Source organism: Halichoerus grypus, chromosome 10 (genome assembly GCF_964656455.1).
Source record: "Halichoerus grypus chromosome 10, mHalGry1.hap1.1, whole genome shotgun sequence".
Classification (NCBI taxonomy): Eukaryota; Metazoa; Chordata; class Mammalia; order Carnivora; family Phocidae; genus Halichoerus; species Halichoerus grypus.
Genome location: NC_135721.1, coordinates 125,849,704 through 125,861,901, shown reverse-complemented (window position 1 = coordinate 125,861,901; position 12,198 = coordinate 125,849,704). Strand labels below are relative to the sequence as shown.

Genomic DNA, 12,198 nt, shown 5'->3' with positions numbered 1-12,198 from the left:
AAACCCTATCAGAAATCCAATGGGCTAAATGAATTTACCTAGCAAACACTAACAAAATGAAGGAATAAGCCTCATTACAATAGAGCCCCTCCTCCACTTTAACAGAGAAATGTTCATTTTGTAATCCCCTCCCCCACCCCCAAAAGCACTCAATAAAACAGAAGAAAATGCCTACGTTTTACTGCAGTACTCAATCTCAATGCTATCCGTGAGGATCTAAACATACAGTCACCTATTTCTTTAATCTGCTGAACTATGAGAAAGAAGTTAATATACATTTCCAGTACTAATTTTCTGCTCTCAGAGCTTAACCACTCAATAATGGAAAAAAAAAAAAAAAAAAAGAATATTCTACACTACAGAATATATAGTAAGTTCAAACCAAACTGGGACAGGTCCTCTCTGGTTTAACCTGTGAGAAACTCGTCAACATGATCAACAATTCGTTTTTCTAGTCCTAGGTAGCATCAGATTAACAACTGCATTAAATTGTGGTCGCTTTCCAGTGTAGACAGCCACTGGAGGCTATACTCATTCTAAACTTGCAACAAATCTAGTTTTCAAAAGTAGTCTACATCCTCAGGCCAAGGCTTGACATTATATAGTCTAAAAAAATGCAAAAGAAACCCTAAAGCCATTTATTTTAACACCAATTTGGCAGAGAACAATAGTAGTTTGGTTTTTTATCTTACCCTACTGTCCAAACTAAAATATTTTTAAATTATTCTTTTTAAAAACTTCTCAAAAACACAGTAGTCTTTAAAAGAAACTATTCTAAACAAAAAAAGAAAAAAAAGAAAGAAAAGAAACTATTCTAGGGGCGCCTGGATGGCTCAGTCAGTTAAGTGTCTGCCTTCAGCTCAGTTTATGATCTCAGGGTCCTGGGATCAAGCCCCACATCGGGCTCTCTGCGAAACAGGGAGCCTGCTTCTCCATCTGCCTGCCCCTCTGCCTGCTGTTCTCTCTCGCACGCTGTCAAATAAATAAAATCTTTAAAAAAAATAAAAAATATTCTAGAATCATACAGTTAATACATAAAAGACTAAATAAAAACAATTAAAAAAAAAAAAAAACTTCTCTTTATTATGTCCCTGACACAGTAAGGAAGTTTATTTCAAAAGACCAGTCAAGAAGGCTTTAGTAAGTGACCATTTCAAAAACTATTTTTTATTTCGCATCGCCTAGAAAAAGGATCCAGGGTCCAACAGTACACAGACTCCTTACTGAATGAATTCTAATTTATTTGTTGGGGGGGGAGGATTTATTGAAATAATTCTTAAATAGGGATAAGAATATATCCCTGATATAAGAAATCTTTTTTTTAATTTTTTAAAGATTTTGTTTATTTATTTGACAGAGAGGGAGAGAGCACAAGCAGGGGGAGCGGCAGCCAGAGGAAGAGGGAGAAGCAGATTCCCCGCTGAGCAGGGAGCCTGATGCGGGGCTCGATCTCAGGACCCTGGGATCATGACCTGAGCCAAAAGCAGACATTTAATCGACTGAGCCACCCAGGTGCCCCAAGAAGTAACTCTTGGGGGGGGGGGGTACACAGTATACTGAATTTCAAAATATAGTGAAATGATTTAATATAATCCCTAATAGCCTAAACTCTAGTATCATTGAATTTTTTTAATGAATTGTTAGTGTTGGTAAATTTCAAACCACCATTCTAAAACTTACAAAAATACAAAATCTGTTAATTATGCTGAGGCTGTTTTGCATTTTCAAAGCCTCTGTAGGTAAGGAATATTTTACGGTAAAAATATTTCCTACAACTCCTCTAGAAACATTACAGCTTCCCATTTATTCCACAATCCTCATGTCCAAAATGTAGTCCTATATGCTAGAAGCTGGCATATACCTTTTTTTTTTAATACTGATTGGACAATTAAGTCACTTCTATCAATACAGAAAATACCACTATAATTTAGGATCACAGGCAACCTAGATTACTGCTCATTTAAATGCAGAACCTGAAGCAACCTCCAGTGACAGGAGCTATAGTGTTCAATATCATTTTACATGTTACAAACAGAGGCTTCATCTTACATACAAACAATGAACCCTGGCAGCATTCTTCATCCTAAAGCCCCACAGATTGTTACTTCTTTAAAGGTGTTAGTACATAAGGCAACATAAGCAGTAAGTTCAGAAGCCCTTTCTTAATAGCTATCAACGTTTGTTCAAGACAGTGAAAAGAAAACAATATTCCCACCACATTTTCCCTTTCTTCTGTTCATTTTATTTTCCTGCTTTGGCACCCAACAAGGATATGTTTCAAATAAAAATCTTAAAATAATTATTCCAAAGACCAAAGATACTCTAGAAACCAGTAATAGTCACTGCCTCCAAGGAGCCCAAATTGGAGGGTTTAGAGGAGAGACTCATTTTTCAATGTTTGTGTACCTTTCCAGTTGGGTATTTTATCTGGTATAACCTATTCTAAATAGAGCAATAATTTAAATTTTTTTCAAGAACATTTCATGAACTTCCAGATTTCCGCTTAACAGTTTATGCGGCATTCACAAGACCTATGTTTGGGGGTTTTTTGTTGTTGTTTTCTTTTTTGGGGAGAGGGGGGTTGGTTTTTTCCATCATTCTCTATACAACCTGCTGCAACACATACTGAAGCTTTCTTGCAGCCAGGGACCAGTTAGGTGGATCCGAGGCCAGGCATTTAAATCAAGGAGATGCAGCAATCTCACTCAATACTACTACCACTCACTCATCTCATTCAAATCCATTTAAACCCACTGCAGCAAGACAGCTGGTACTCGCCTTCCTGTTTCTTTACGGTACAGGCTTAATAACAAAAACAGGTTGGCTTTGAAGCGCTGCTCAAAAACTGCAAAAAAGGAAGTCTTCACATTCGGGAGGGGAAAAAAGAAGTTTCGACTTCGGGAGAATTTCATACCTTTCATGTCATTCCATTTAGGAATCCCGAACTCCTCCTGCTTAGTGAGATTCTGAAACGATGCTTTCTCTCTCTCACAACTGCTCTTTTGGTTAACTTTTCCACCCTAAGTGCCCTCAAACTAGAAGCAACTAAGCCTTCCAACGACTCATGGTTTTTTGGTTTTGGGTTGTTTGTTTTTTTAAAGCATGTGCAAGACAATTTAAATCATTACAAATTGAATCAATGTATGTAAGATCAGAGATGGGGACGGGAAAAATAGTACTAATAAAGACAGCCAAACCCCAAATTTGATCCGCCAACTTCCCACTTGCCATTTCCCAACCTTCACACCAGAGGTAGCAAAATGCCTTTTCACTGAGAAAACTGCGGAGAACCTACCCGTGCCCAAAATGAAATTCCGCAGATAATTCGAGTTAAAATACTAAAAATGCCCAAGTGAAGGAGGAAACACAGCAACAAAATGCAGCCCGATTCTGAGTGCGACTGGGAGGCTGGCGCGGGGGTCGGTGGGGTCTGTGCGGTTTCCCCCGCCCCCTAATTCTTGAGAATAACTGCGAAGGAGCCGAGGCAGCGGGAGGAGGGGGACGCGGGGAGCGTTCTAAAGCAGCCCTACGGGCTGGGAGAAGATAAAACTTTAGGGACAGGAAGGAAAAGCGGACCCCCGCGGTCCCCCCAAACTCGTCGGGGTGACCCCTCCGCGCGGGGACCTCCTTGCACCCCCAAGGCGGCTGCCGCCCCACCTCGACTCCCCTTCCTCCGGCCGCGGGCCGCCCCGGACTGCGGAGAAGCAGCGCGGCCCCGACACCCCGAAACTATCTCAGCGCGCCCCCCTCTCGGCGCGCCCCTCAGTGTCTCCGCGGAGCCGCAGCCGCCGGCTCGCGGCAGCCCCGGGACTCGCCCTCTTTCCCTCCGCCTCGCACTCCACCCCCTCGCCCGCCGCCGCTCCTCCTTTATCTCCACTCACCGCCCGCCGCCATTTTCCTCGCAGCTCAGCTTTAAATCGGAAACTCGCCGCTCAGCCCGCAGCCGCCACCACTGCCGCCACCACCGACTCAGCCGCCGCGGCCGCCGCCGTCGCTGTGGAGGGGCTGAGGCGGCAGCGCCTGGAGCCGCGGCGCGGGGGCCTCCGGGATATGTAGTCCCGAGGCCACGCCCAGCACTACCGGTCCCAGGGGGCCTTGCGCGGCCTGGGCGCTAGGTGCCCCCGCCCGGCCCAGCTCCCGCGGCTCGAGGGCGTGGCGGTGTGGACCCTCTGGCCGCTCTCCCTCGATCACTGCCTGGGAGCTGCGGCAGGGTCCGGAGGACTAGAATGCTGCTCTGGCCCTGCCCTTAATCTTGTCACACTTGCCTTCGTCCAGTAATATCTAACATTTACGGAGTGTTTATTGTGTGCCAAGTACTGATCCTCAAAACAAGCATCATTTTGGGATCGCTGTTACCCTCATTGTTCAGATGAGCAACCTGAGGCACAAGGTCAGAAGCCACCGGGTTGTTCATTAGATGCTAAAGCCACTGGGCGAAAGGTTGTTTGGCAACAGTATATTCACTATATATTCAGTCCCTAAATATCATCCCACGGAGTAACTTGCTTTGCAGTGGACAGAACTGGCAGACACCACCTTAACCGGGAGATCTAATCACCAACACTATCGCTTAGCGTCACCAATAATGGATCTGATATTATGTGTCTCCTGATATGATGCAACGGGGATGGCATTATGCCTCCTCTGTAGAATCCTTGCCCAAATAACAGCTACCCTGAACCTAACTATGGAGAAACAATCAGACAAATCCAGAATGTGGGACATAGGCTGCAAAACACCTTTCCTGAGCTCTTAAAAATACCAAAGCGGGAAAGAGGTGAGAACTAAACGCATTAGGTGAGCCTCGAATGGATCAAGGTTTTCTCCTTAATGTAAAAAGCACTTCGGGAGGGAAATTTTAATATGGACTATATATTAGATAATACTGTTGAATGAGTATTAAGTGTGTTGAGTGTGACTAGAAACAAAATCACCGCTTTATGCTACACCACAACCGTTTCCCACCGGGACTGTGGCAGTAGCTTCCTCACTGTTCTCCCTGCTTCCTTCCCTTCCAGCCTTTCAACCTGGAGTCCCTTCTCAACATAGCAGTCAGAGAGATCCTGGTAGAAACCAAGTCACTTTATGTCTGTCATCCAAATTCTTTGCAGTAACCTGTAAAGCCCCACACAACCTGTCTTTCCCCTCTCAGTCATCTCTCAGTTCTTGTCCAACTCACTGCTATATTCCAGGTCCACTGGACTCCTTGGGGCCCCTTCAACATGCCTAGCACACACTGGCCTCAGAGACCTTGCATTTGCTACTTCTACCTAGTTCACTTTTTCCCCCGGAAAGTTTACTTTTTTTTTTTTTTTTTTAAACTCACCACCCTGTTCAAGACCTGAGCTGAGATCAAGAGTTGGACGCTTAGCCTTAACTGACTGAGCCACCCAGGTGCCCCTAAAGTTGAAATCACTCCCTCCCTCATCTCCCCCATGGTCATTGTCCAAATGTCACGTCTTCAGTGAGGCCTTCCCTGATTTCTCTATTTTTTAAGATTTCTTTTTAAAGATTTTATTTATTTGTTTGACAGAGAGAGAGACAGCAAGAGAGGGAACCAAGCAGGGAGAGGGAGAAGCAGGCTTCCCACCGAGCAGGGATCCCAATGCGGGGCTCGATCCCAGGACCCTGGGATCATGACCTGAGCCAAAGGCAGACGCTTAACAACTGAGCCACCCAGGCGCCCCTATTTTATAAAGATTTATTTATTTATTTGGGAAAGCAAGACAAAGAGCAGGGATACACACGAGCACAGGGGAAGTGGCAGAGGAGAGAATCTTCAAGCAGACTTCCCACCAAGCGCTGAGCCCCACACGGGGCTTGATCCCAGGACCCATGAGATCATGACCTGAGCCTCAACCAAGAGTCAGATGCCCAACCGACTGAGAAACCCAGGTGCCCTGATTTCTCTATTTTAAATTCCTGACCACTGCAGTCCCAGCTTTCTCTATCCCTCTTCCCTGTTTCATTTCTCTTCATAGCACTTTTTATCATTGGAAACACCATATATTTTTGTTTACTTATGGCATTTAATACCTCTTTTCCTCACTAGATTGAAAATTCTGTGAAGGTAGGACTTCTATCTCTTTCATTCTCTGATGTATTCTCAGTACCCACTACATAGTTTAGCAGTAGTACTCGCTCAGACTGTATGTCACTTGGGTCCAATCCCTCATCAGACAACAGACAATAAATACTATGTTAGATGTTGAGAACCCAGAGATGAATGCTAAGACCCGCATGAACTTTCTCTTGAACAATTGCAGCCGTCCTGCCACTCTCCTTGCTTCTCCCTTTAGTGATCCCATAAACCACTCCCCACACAGTAGCCAGGGGGATCTTTAAAAAATCATATACTAAATTATGTCACCTGAACATGTTCCAGTGACATCCTATTGCATTTGGGATAAAACCCAGACCCTAACTGACTTGGTCTCTGCTTCCCTCTCTGATCTCAGGTTAGTGTATTTTTTCTCATTTCTTACCCCATGCCAGATACTAGCATTCCTGATGTTTCCTGAACTTTCCAAGCATGCCTCAGGGCCTTTCACTTGCTGTTCCCTTTGCTGTCTGGAATTTTCATTCCTCCTGGCTTGCTCCCTATTGTCATTCAGATCTCTGCTCCTTACTGTCATTGGGGTGGGTCTTCCAAACCCTAAGTTCCAAGAGGGCAGGAAGTTTGTTCAGTTCACTGCAGTGTCTCTAGCACCTAGATTAGTGTCTGGCCTACAGTAGGTATTTAAATATTTGTGAAAGAAAATAAATAAATAAATAAATAAATAAATATTTGTGAAAGAGGGCGCCTGGGTGGCTCATTCAATTAAGCCTCTCTTGGTTTTGGCTCGGGTCATGACCTCAGGGTCCTGGGATCCAGCCCCGAGCTGGCTCCGTGCTCAGTGGGGAGTCTGCTGGAGATTTTCTCTCCCTCTCCCTCTGGCCATCCCACACTCTCAAGTGTGCTCACACTCTCTCTCTCTCAAATAAATAAATAAATCTTAAAAAATAAAAATAAAAAATAAGTATTTGTGAAAGAAAGGGGGAAAAGAAGAAAGGAAAGAAGGTAAAAAGGAAATCAATCTATCAATTCTATTAACATATACGTATGTTCAGCTCTCTGGTCTCAGACCTAGTTTGTGGCGAAATGACTAAACACAGCAAGAAGGTCGGAGTTGTATGTAAATACGGGACCGTTATGGTGCCTCCCACAGGAAAATGGTGAAGAAGATTGAAATGAGCCAGCATGAAAGTACACTTGCTCCTTCTGTGGCAAAACCAAGATGAAAAGAGAAGCTGTGGGGATCTGGCGTTGTGGTTCCTGCCTGAAAACCGTCGCTGGTGCTCCCCGGACCTATAGCACTGCTTCTGCCATCAAGGTAAAGGCGGCCATCGGAAGTCTGAAGGACTCAAGAGACCAGTAGAAGCTCCACCATTTGAGACATTGCTAGCCTATAATAAATGGGTTAATTTATGCAACCAAAATATGTACATATATAAAAATACATATATTCACACAAAGTGGGACTGATATTAACAATTAAAAAAATATATGTTCAGGGGCGCCTGGGTGGCTCAGTCGTTAAGCATCTGCCTTCGGCTCAGGTCATGATCCCAGGGTCCTGGGATCAAGCCCCGCATCGGGCTCCTTGCTCAGCGGGAAGCCTGCTTCTCCCTCTCCCACTCCCCCTGCTTGTGTTCCCTCTCTTGCTGTGTCTCTGTATGTCAAATAAATAAAATCTTTTAAAAAACAAAAAGTATGTTCAAAAATAGGGAGGCAGACCATAAGAGATGCTGACCTTTAAGAAACAAACTGAGGGTGGCTGGAGGGGAGGTGGATGAGGGGGATGGGGTAACTGGGGGATGGGCATTAAGGAGGGCATTAACAGGTGAACACTGGGTGTTATATGCAACTGATGAATCACTGAATTCTACCACCAAAACTAATCATACAGAATATGTTAACTACATTGAATTTCAATAGAGAATTTAAAAAAAATTAAAAACAAAAAAATTTTTTAAATATGTACAAGTTGTTTGAGAACCCAAGAATAGAGCTTTTAACTCAAGGGGTATCGGAAAAGGCTTCCAGGAGGAAGCAACTTCTGCGCTGACTTTGGCAGGGTTTTGATGGCACCTGTTCCTAATCCCGTACTGAGCGACATCTGGGAAACACTCTTCTAGACTTAAAATCTAAGCCACATGAGTGACACGCTCTAGTAAAGAGTTTGTGAAGATGCCTGCTATCATTCCTTCCTGTTTGCACAATCTACTCCTCCATCAAGAGGTAGACTTTATTTCCTCTTCCTTGAATTGGGGTGGCTCTAGGACTGTTGGATGAATGGAAACGGTGGACGTTATATGGTAGGACTTTCAGGTCGAACCTTATGATGATTGGCAGCTTCCGCTTCCTTCCTCCTAGAATCACCATGTTATCGGAACCCCAAGCCACATGGAGAGGCCACATGGAAAAAAAGTGAGGCAGTCCAATCGACAGCCCCAGCTAAGATCCCAGCTAGTAGTAACTGCCAGCCATATGAGTCAGCCTTTTTGCACATTCCAGTCCCTGGGGGCTCAGGGAAGACAGCTCCCACCAACAAGATCTACAACAGAAGAACCACCCACTGAGCCAAATCAACCTACAATGTCATGAGAGATAATGAAATGGTTGGGCTTTAAACCACTGTATTTTGCAGTGATTTGTTACTCAGCAATTGATAATCGAAACACTCTGCATATGTGGACTTTTGCCGACCTGTGGCAAGAACCTTCAGTAGGCAGGAAGAGTAGTCTCAAATCCTCAAACTACCCCTATAAAATTGGCTTGGCCTAGGGACAAAGAAGCATAAACACTGTGAGGATGAGATGAGAAGGTCACCTGGCTAAAGCCCTCCAAAAATGAAGAGATTCTTCCTACAACCTTTCAGATTTCACAGAGTCACTGCTTCCATGCTCCCAGGATGGGTGCTCATTTCCTCAAGGGCAGCTGTGCTGGTCAGGGCTCTCGGGCTGCAAGCAACAACAATAGACTCTGGGACGGAGTGAAATGATAGGCAGGAACTCACAGAATCAAAGGGAAGACTAGAGGATCAGGCCAGAAATGTCAGAAACCAGGGGAAAAGAAGATCCTGAATATCTTTTCTGGAATCAGCAGTAAATCTAGAGATCAGTCTTTTTTTTTTTCTATATTCTCATCACCCTATTCCAAGATTCAAATTCAAAAGAGGAATTTGTCCAGGGGTGCCTGGCTGGCTCAGTTGGTGGAGCATGTGACTCTTGTACTCGGGGTTGTGAGTTTGAGCCCCACCTTGGGTGAAGAGATTACTTAAAAATCTTAAAAAAAAAAAAAAGGAATTCGTTCAATTGGTCTAGCTTGTGTCACATGTTGGATATGCAAGTAACAGGCTACTAGACCAGTAATCATACTAACTAGCCTACCTACAATTTACTCTCAAATAATTCAAGGGGGGAAAAATACACACACACACACACACACGGAGAGAGAAAGTGCATGTGAGCAAATGTGGCAAAATTTTACCAGTTAGTAGATTTAGGGGCGCCTGGGTGGCTCAGTCAGTTAAGCATCTACCTTCTACTCAGGTCATGATCGCAGGGTCCTGGGATCCAGCCCTGCGTCGTGTGGAGTCCCTTGTGGAGCCCAGTATATGGCTCCCTGCTTAGCGGGGAATCTGCTTCTCCCTCTCTTTCTGCCCCCCCCCCCGATTGTGCTCTCTCACGTGCTCTCTTTCTCAGATAAATAAATAAAATCTTTAAAAAATATATTTAAAAAAAATTAGTAAATCTACATTCAGGGTATGCAGGTGTTTATTGTATTAGTGAAATTTTTCTGTAGACTTGAAATTTTCCAAAATAAAAAAGTTTGGGGGAAGAAACTTCTGGCAGAAAAAAAGATAATCCTAGCCAGCACTCATAGAAACCTTAGACTTACCAGACACAAGTCAAAGTCCATTGCATATATTAATTCATTTAATCCTTGTGCTAACCCTAAGCAGTGGGTCTTTTAGTATCTCCATTTTACACATGAATAAATGGAGGCATTGAACAAATTAGTAACTTGCCCAAGGGTATAAGCTCCTAAGTGCTGGAGTCAGGAAGATATAAAGCCAGGCTCACAAGCTCAAGATCTTAACTATTATGCTTTATTGCCTCTCCATAGATGCATAAACAATAAAAACATTTAATTGCCTCATATAATATGTCTAGAGGTAGACAGTTCCAGAGTGTGTTCATCAAGAACCAGGATGAGAGGGCACCTGCATGGCTCAGTCTGTTGAGCGTCTGCCTTCAGCTCGGGTCATGATCTCAGAGTCTTGGGATGAGCCCCACATGGGGCTCCGTGCTCAGCGAGGAGTCTACTTCTCTCTCTACTTCTGCCCCTCCCCTGCTCATGCTCGCTCGTGCTCTCTCCCTCTCTCGCTCTCTCTCTCAAATAAATGAATAAAATCCTTACAAAAAAAAAAAGAGCCAGGATGTTACAATCCTTCTGTTGCACCATCTTCAGCATATTGGCTTTCTGTCCTTAGTTTATTGCTTCGTGGACACAAGATGGCTGCCACAGCTGAAGAATCACATCAATTCACATGCCAGTTCAAATTCAGGAAGCAGAAAAGTGATTAGGTGTCAAGAGAGATGCCGTATCTCTCCACTTTTCTTTCAGACTAAAACTCTTTCCCAAAAGTTTCTGGCTCCCCCTCACTGCCCCCTGCCCCCACAGCAAATGTCCTCTTACATCTCATTATACTGGAGATATGGGCCCCATGGGGACCCCTGGCTGCAAGGGGATCTGGGAATCCAAGCATTTACTATTTCAACCATGCACTTTGAGGGGATGAGTGAATGTTTCTCAGTTGTTTGGTGTAGCCCAGAGCTTCTGCTTTTGTCCCTGCCCCCATCACGGTCCCCTGCATTCTTCCTTCTTTTATTGTGTGACAATATAGCCTAGTGGTTAAGAGTGTGGGCTTTGGCACCCACTGCCTGACTTGCTCGGCTGGTTCTGCTACTTATAAACCTGTGTGATAATGACTGGTTGCTTGAACTTTCTGTGCCTCCATTTCCTAAAATGGGAAATAAAATAACCCCTATTTCATATAAGGATTAAATAAAACAATACAGTGAAAACCCTAAAAACAGTATCGAGCACAAAGTACACCTTCAATAAATGTTAATAATGATAGCGTATGGCAGTTCCAAACTCGGGGCTTGCAGGAATTAATACCCAAAGGTTAGTAACAATTTCCTCCTCCCCCCCCACCCCGCCCATTTTGCCTCCTTATACTTACTACAGTCTGAAATTGCCCTGCAAGTGAAAATAGACTGCTTGGGTGGATATCTAAGCCCTGCATCTGCCTAAAACTCTGTTTTGAAATATGCAATCTGAAAATGAGCTGGCCCGGGACCAGGCTCCACCCCGAGGCTATGTGTACTCTGAACCTCTCCACTCCTGGCTGGGACACACAGCTGAGGGGGAGTCAGACAGACAGGCAGAAGAGACTTAAGACCAACAAACGCTTTATTTGTTGTTTTGCTTAAAAGGGGAAAACACCTCTGTGAAGAATCACATTTAAGGCAAATTTTTGGTGAGTAAAGAGCAGCCTGAGCTTTCCGACCCGGAGTAACCTGGTTCACACTTCTTGCTTTAAACCTGGATCAGGGGTTGGTGACCTGTGATTTTTGTTCCAGAGGTGTCGCATGAACCAGTTGAAATTGGCACCTGGACTGGCTACAGTAGGCTTGCCCGCCCCCACTACCGGCAAATGACTCCGCACAGGTGGAAGAATCTTAAGCCCAGCTCACTTTTTGCTTTTTTTTTTTTTCTTTCTGAGACTTATTAAATGTGTTTGCTTTGGGAAAAATTAGTTTGCTACCAAATGCTTAAAAAGTACCCATTGTGGGAGCGCTAAAGGTAAAAAAAAAAAAACAAAAGCATCAGCAAGTTTGAGGTGAAATTGGAACTTCCATACACTGCTGGCAGGACTATAAATGGTGCAGCCACTTTGGATAACAGTTTGGCAGTTCATCAAAATGTGAAACATAGAGTTGCCCTATGATCCAGCAATTCCACTCCTAGGTATATTCCCAAAAGAATTTAATACGTAAGTCCACGTGGGCGTCTGGATGGCTCAGTCAGTTAAGCATCTGACTCTTGGTTTCAGCTCAGGTCATGATCTCAGGGTCATGAGATCG

At 44.2% G+C, this 12,198-nt stretch overlaps 1 protein-coding gene and 1 pseudogene across 1 annotated transcript in view; one reads left to right on the top strand and one right to left on the bottom strand.

The window, feature by feature from the left end:
- Positions 1–4,029, bottom strand: part of NCOA3 (nuclear receptor coactivator 3) — a 138,357-nt gene extending 134,328 nt beyond the window's left edge. Inside the window, exon 1 of the mRNA XM_078057472.1 lies at positions 3,882–4,029. The gene's annotated coding sequence lies outside the window, so the exon portion shown is untranslated. The remainder of the gene's footprint in view (positions 1–3,881) is intronic.
- Positions 4,030–6,987: 2,958 nt separating this feature from the next.
- LOC118544324 (large ribosomal subunit protein eL43 pseudogene) lies at positions 6,988–7,418 on the top strand (annotated as a pseudogene).
- The last annotated feature ends 4,780 nt before the right edge of the window (positions 7,419–12,198 follow it).